This window comes from Austrofundulus limnaeus, unplaced genomic scaffold (genome assembly GCF_001266775.1).
Source record: "Austrofundulus limnaeus strain Quisiro unplaced genomic scaffold, Austrofundulus_limnaeus-1.0 Scaffold150, whole genome shotgun sequence".
Taxonomy (NCBI): domain Eukaryota; kingdom Metazoa; phylum Chordata; class Actinopteri; order Cyprinodontiformes; family Rivulidae; genus Austrofundulus; species Austrofundulus limnaeus.
Genome location: NW_013952552.1, coordinates 410,323 through 417,404, shown reverse-complemented (window position 1 = coordinate 417,404; position 7,082 = coordinate 410,323). Strand labels below are relative to the sequence as shown.

At 39.3% G+C, this 7,082-nt stretch overlaps 1 long non-coding RNA gene across 1 annotated transcript in view; it reads left to right on the top strand.

Moving 5' to 3' along the window:
* The first annotated feature begins 4,864 nt into the window (after window positions 1–4,864).
* LOC106523265 (uncharacterized) overlaps window positions 4,865–7,082 on the top strand; it is a 7,567-nt gene continuing 5,349 nt past the window's right edge. Inside the window, exons 1-2 of the long non-coding RNA XR_001310870.1 lie at window positions 4,865–4,903; window positions 5,015–5,071. This is a non-coding gene — a long non-coding RNA (uncharacterized LOC106523265). The remainder of the gene's footprint in view (window positions 4,904–5,014; window positions 5,072–7,082) is intronic.

The following is a 7,082-nucleotide window of genomic DNA, read 5'->3' as shown; positions in this document are numbered from 1 at the left end:
TGTGTGTGTGTGTGTGTGTGTGTGTGTGTGTGTGTATGTGCTTGTGTGGGTGGGGGGACGGTCTGCCGCAGATAACAGAGCAGACAGGAGGGAGAGGATGGGGAGAATAGTGGTGAACTAACTAATTTTATCTGACTTGTTTAATTTTATTTATTGTTTTTTTCATCCTGCAGGCTCTGAGAGTAAATTAATTGGAAGCTGAGTTTTTGATAAAAATCCTTAGATTATTCTAAACATCTACAAACCTGCAAAATGAGCTGTGTCAATTACAGACATTCTGTTCACATGAGCAGTTGTCAGCATCTGTCATCCTCCAGATGTAGGACGGAGCGCCAATCACTTTTTTGACACTGATCAGCTGACTGATTTAAATACATCTTAACATTCATGAGGTACTTTACATTGACTGTTTATGGTTGAGTGTGGGCGTGTAGAGGGTAGAACCTGAGGCAGGACCTCGCACGCAAACTCTGAGATGAAGCTGTGATCTAAAAAGGAAAGATGTGCAGAAACATGCGTGCACACGGTTTGATAAATCTGATACTTTTTTTTGGCATATGCCATTTTCACCTTTTCACCGTACTTTCACTTTTAGTATGGTTTCCATGCAATCCTTTATAAATCTGGCCCCAGAGCTGCCAGCTAGAGGCAGAGGCAGCCCCGGGTCTATGGCATGTACCCATATTGATTGATTGATATTTCAGGGTTGATAAATTCATAATATATTGTGCAGCTCTACTACCAAGGCCATATTTTAAAGATAAGTTTCTTTTAACTCCATCTTTTACTGTTTATCAGTCACTGGGCCAAGAAGGTAACAGGTCAGGAGAGAATCCCAGGCATCCCTCTGCTAAGCAACGTTTTGTGAAATAACCAAATATCTGCCTCTAACATAAATCACAAATCAAGCAGGTCACATCCCACATACACTTGTACCTAGTGAAATGAAGTGAGCAATGCAAAACAGACATGGAGACTTCAGCTGTGATGACATGGAACACTACACAATAAATGTTACTGATTTATTTTCAAAGTATGATGAATACACTCAGTTTAGTGATCATCTTTGTGGTTAACCAATTATTTTCACTAACTAATAAGTCTGTGTTTTGTTATTGATCTTCATCACTATAATGACTCTTTTGATTGTTGTTTAGCATCTTAATCCTGTGATTAGGTGGTTGCATGGACTATATACCAACACTATATCACCGCATGATTACCATTATGGCTCGGGTACATGTTGGCTTCAAGCCCCTATACTGCCTCAGTCTATTAAAACATCCCACTGAGTTGGCCAGAAGGCATCTGAGTCCTGGCTCTAAGTGTTAAAAATGTCTTGTAATTACCCCAGTCAGCAGAGATGGAAAAAGTACAGAATTACCCCAGAAAACGACCACGGCTCGTGGAAACGCACCTTTAGCATTTTTGTTTGCAAAGATGTAGAACAGGTTTTTGTTTTCATCATCGCAAGAACTTTATATGAAAAGAAAAACAAGGAAAACCAAAAATTTGCAGTTTGCATTTTACTACAATGTTAAGGAATAAACAAAACATACTTGATATAATTTTGCTATGTGAACTGTCATTCCTGCATAACTGATCATTGAGTAATGTACATGACTGTATATGATACTCAGTACTCTATTAAGAATTTAACTTTTCAATTAAAAAGATCAAACTGAAATAAATCTTAACTCCAGTCATAGTACACATGTATGTTTAAATCACTGTGTGCATGGGTCACAATTATTCATTCATCTAAATGTCTCAGCACCACAATCTATCATTTTATAGTTTGCTCATGAAGGGAGACAGCAGTTCCCTGTGAAAACACACAGTTGGGCCCATCAAACATACCTCAAACAGAAGACCTGCACTATGTTATAAGCCAGCTGCTAAAATTGAGTAATGTGCATTAGTGAGAATATGCCAGGTCATTGTTAAGATACCATTATCTGTATAGACAATTTATCTTAATGTGTTTATGTGCCCATTTTGGATACTGTAGTGTGTGTCAGCATAGGTGTTATCAGTGTGTAACCTTGTGTCACGGTGATCCCCTACTTTCAGTCTGACTGACTCCCACATGACTGACTCCCCCTCCCCTGCCTCTGCTCTATGTCTGTTTGCCACACACTGACATATTTAGGTAAAGTCATGACAAATTGCCTCATGGAAACGTTAGCTAAACGGGTGGAAAAGCTCAGGGCCAACACACACGCAGGGGAAATGAGCTGCTACAAAGATTCATGTATGGGTTTAGTGTTAAGACAAGGCTAATGCTGTTGTCCTCCTAGCTGTTAAGAGCTCTAGAAGTAATCAGACATCTTAGTGAATATAGTTTGTTTTATAAAACGTGAGCTTTTACACAGTTTCTGTAAAGATGAAAAATGTACGAATATTTGGGTAAAAAAGAATTTGCTAGTTGTCTTTTAAAAATTTATTTAACTACATTACACAAATATATACCTGTATATGTAATCCATTTTTGTTCTTTACTGCAATTTCATTCTGCATTGCATCTTTGATGTTGTGTGTGAATGACAATAAAGCTGATTCTGATACTGATTTTTGTAAAATATTGGTGTAGATAGTCATCCAGGACATTTCAATTCCTACAATTTTTTTTACTAAGACATCTACTGTTACACAATGAGTTATTCAATAATAAAGCTCTGTATCTGTTGTATAATGCAATATGTTCCACATTTAATCTATCGTATTGAAGTCTGGGGGAAAGCATGTAAAACATTTACAAATCCTTTTCTTGTTTTACAGAAAAGAGCTGTAAGAATTATCACTAGCAAACATTAGTCACCTATAAAATATTTTATTTTATCAATTGAAATGAGTGAAATTCTGAGTTGGTTGATTGTAGTATTTTACAGGTTATGTACAGAGCTTACAAAAACATATTGCCTTTAAACATCCGTGTGAATTTTGTTAAGAGAGAATGTTATTACAATTTCAAGGGGATAGAGATATTTGTGACACCTAAATTTAGAACGAGTTTGAAGGAGTGAGAAGACTAACTTGAAAAGAGTTGATTGAGTTGTGATTTGAGGGTCTGTAGAGGGTTGTCTGAAGGAAGAGCATTCCGGAGTTGGGGAGCAGAGTAAAAAAAAGGTTACTGGTATTTTCCATGTTGCTGAGGCAGACAAAGTGCAGTGAAGTAAATAGAAGAGGAACAGAGGGAGCGTGAATGGGTGGTGATGTGCAGTTGATCAGACAGGTGAAGAGGAGTGAGGTTGTGGATGGCCTTGAATGCGTACAGCAGGATTGTGAGCATGATCGGAAGCCAATGATGTTGTTGTAAAACTAGGTGATGTGGTGAAATCAGTGGGGTTTGGTGGTGATGCGAGCAGCTGACTTTTGAACTACTGTATAGAAGCTTTGAGAGGGCTTTGTGAGGCGGATCAAAGGGGAGAGAGTCACAGTAATCAATTTGGGAAATGACCAGACTATGCAACCCATTCTCACTCCCGAGTCGTCACATATTGACGTTTTTCAAAGGTCCCTTTGCGTCCAATTTTGACGCATCAGGTACCCCCCTTGCGTCATATTTTGACGGGATGGGGCGGAATCTGTTGTCGTAATTTCTGAAAGTGTAGAAAATGCACAAATACTACCGTCCCAAAGCGTGAAATTACGTTTATTCACTTTAGACATCCTGTCCCAGACCCTAGTACCTAAAATTAACCATTAACCCTGATACGTAAAATTAACCATTTTTAGAAAATGTAGGAAATTCATGGCAACTACGTGTTGCAAAGCCTAAAATTACCTAATGTTCACTGTAGACATCCTATCCCTGACCCCAGTCCCTAAACTTAACCATTTATCCTGATCCCTAATGTTAACCTCAGACCCCCGACCCAAAGACCCCTGGTGGCGCAACCCGGAAAAGCCGCGGGCGGCAAGGACTGACGCGAGGGGGGTACCTGATGCGTCAAAATTGGACGCAAAGGGACCTTTGAAAAACGTCAATATGTGACGACTCGGGAGTGAGAATGTGTTGGACTATGAACCAGGATATTATTGGTGTGAGAGTGAAACGAGAGAGTGCTGTCAATAAGGACAGCTAGACTCCAGATTGTTTGAAGCATTTTTGTCAAAGAGGTCAATTTAACTTGACCATGACTGATTTATCTTAAAAATAAAAGGGCAAAACATCCAAAGAGGTGAATACTTTTTACAGTGACAGTATTTACATTATTTTCAGTGGTTTTTCTGAAACTGATAAGTTGTCATGTAAATACTTTAGACGTCATCTTTGTTTAACATTTGTAGGGGTCACCTCGAGTTATCAAGGAAACTGTCTTGGACTGTCATTCCTCTGATGGGCCTTCTAATGGACAAAAACTCTGTTCCACAGAACTGTATTTAGGCCACCCCAGGTCACTTAACCATTTAAAGAGACATTCTCTTTCCTTCTAAATCAGATAAAAACAGAAGAATCTTCTCTTATTTGATTTACTGTTCTCTTAACTGAAAGTATTACGCATTTTGATAATCAGAGAATGTTTATCAAAGTTACAGGAGAAGAGAGGACAGATCTCTTTTCTCCCTCAGTATGATTTCAGCTATGTATGGTTTTTCTGTGGGAAAAAAATCTTATTTAACTAAAATAATCTTTATGATATGATTTACAAAATTGTTCAACAGTCAGCGGAACTAAGAACCAGACCAGGAGACAGGAATAAAAAGGTAAGTGCTTTTTATTTACAGGTGCAGGGTAGTGGGTCATCAGCTGTAAGGGAATGAGGAGATGAGGTGAGTATTTTTGAAAGGTTCAGTCTTTCTTTTCAGAGATGGTTTGAATGTTAATTAAAGCGTTTCTTGTCTTACATGTCTTCTGGAGGTGAGCAGCACAGAATGGAGGAGGAATCCAAAAACACAGGTGAGTTCCTTTTAGGCAGCGTGGCATAAATATGAAGAGGTGTTGGAGACGTTTGGCTTTGGCAGGAGGTAATGATTGTCAAACCTGATTGGAAGTCTCTTTTCTTTGCAGGCACAAGGAGAGGTACCGTCAGTGAGGTCAATCCACCTTAGGAAACAGGACCTGAAGGTAAGTACAATCTTCTAAACTTAGAAACTGAGTGTGGCTTGGATTCTACCAGAATGGTAAGATGTACCAGCGAAGATCTGTCAGTCAGGATGACTTATAAAGCCCCAGTGGCTCATTTGGAGAATCTTCCTCAGTGGTGCAGGAAACAATGAGGCAGCCAATCATCAAACATGAACACCAAAAAGCCAATCATAACACTTTATGGTTTAAGTTGATGAAATATCAATGTTTTCCTTGTCTGAATCATATTTGCAAATGTTTTGAACTTGAAGCAATTCATTTTTCTTTCAGTTATGTTTTGAATAAGTACTCATCAGATAATTTAAACGGGTCATGAAATGTMTTGTTCTGAACCACACAGCAGCAGCAATAATCTTTGTTTTAGTTTCAGGAGGGCACAGTGAGTTCTGAAGCTAACACTTTCCTTGATAATTTCTTTTCTAATCTAAACTTCCGGAGGGCGGATTTTAGATTCTCTAAGTTTTTAGAAACTAACAGTTTCCGCCCGTCCAGTAGAGAAAAAAAGTGGTGACTAACCGCCGTCAGTCACTGTGACAGCTAGATTCTCTCCGGGGAATCAAAAGCTGAAAACTATGTCAGGTTTGGCCCCTTCACGCCAACGGGGAAACTTCACAGTGTGGAAAACCAATGCCTGGTTTATCCACCTTCAGAAACTCTCCAGACGGAAGTTTTATTTAAAACCTGGGTTCCAGTCAAGGCCTTGCCTTCTGCTACGGCGGACGTGGTAAAGCGAGTAGACCTACATGCCTAGGTCACTCTGGTGGACTGTCCTAAGCGGATTCTCTCAGCAGCACCCCCATCTACCTGGCAGGTGACAGAACATCATCTCAAGTTAAAAGCTGGCTGTGTGTGTGACGTCGAGGTCTGACCAAAGCTGAGCACAGAACGCTTCGCCCTTCTGGTTAAACCCACATTATTTAAGATAAAGTATAAGAAAGCTAACATATTTCTTCCTCCCTTCTCTTAAACTCTTCTTCGCCAACCCTAAGATAAACAGCCTCAAATGTCTAGAATTTAACACCAAAGCTAGACGGTTGTGTTTCTATTTAAGTGTGGTTAACAGTTAAGAAGTTAAAAGCTTGTTTATTGTTGGTCCCAAAACTTTTTATAGGAAATTAATTGTTCACAATCAAGTGTACTCTGGTGATTTTGTATGATTTGTAAAATAAATGATTGCATATTATGGTTCAAATCAACATTCACTGACTGAGAGTTACTTTTTGTGTCCATTCATTCTTGCACTCAAAAAATGTTTTTCCAAAAATAAAAGAGATCCTTGCTAATTAAATTACTCTTATAACCTTGTTATAAGAAGTGTAAGATAAACGCTTACAAATGGTGGAGAAATGCGTTCTTACACATTTTAAAATTTAAATTCTGCTAATAATACTTAGGAAAGATTTCTGCTAAAAACCGTAGTGTTCTTCTGGCTGGAGAGATTGAGATCAAAAACATAACGAAGTTCTAAAGAAATAATAGTTAGATGAATATCTCTCTGAACTATAACTTTGTTGTATGCTGAATGCAAATGACCCCAGTGACACACTTTTGAATTGAATCATCACCTTCAGTTTGCCAGTGACACATCATTATGACAGCAAACCCCAGCACGAAGAAGAGGGTGACACTGGAACACCCTGAAAGCACAGTTTCAGCAGTCTGGAATGAGAAGATAAGGCAAGTAAGTCTGCTAAAAGTGAAATGTGGGAAGAGCTGACATGTAACCCAAGTGTGTCTTTTCTCAAGAGTGCTGCTGGATAACTGCCCCAGGCCTGCATTCAACAAGGTGAGTGAGAGAATCCTAATGAAGCTGTGAGGACGCAATCAATACCAGCTCGACATGGAGCTGATGGGGGATTTGCTGTGAGGCACAGGAGGAGGGAAGAGAAGGGAAGATGTATGAGGAATATGGCGATGGATGGTTGGATGGATGGATGGATGGATGGATGGATGGATGGATGGATGGATGGATGGATGGATGGATGGATGG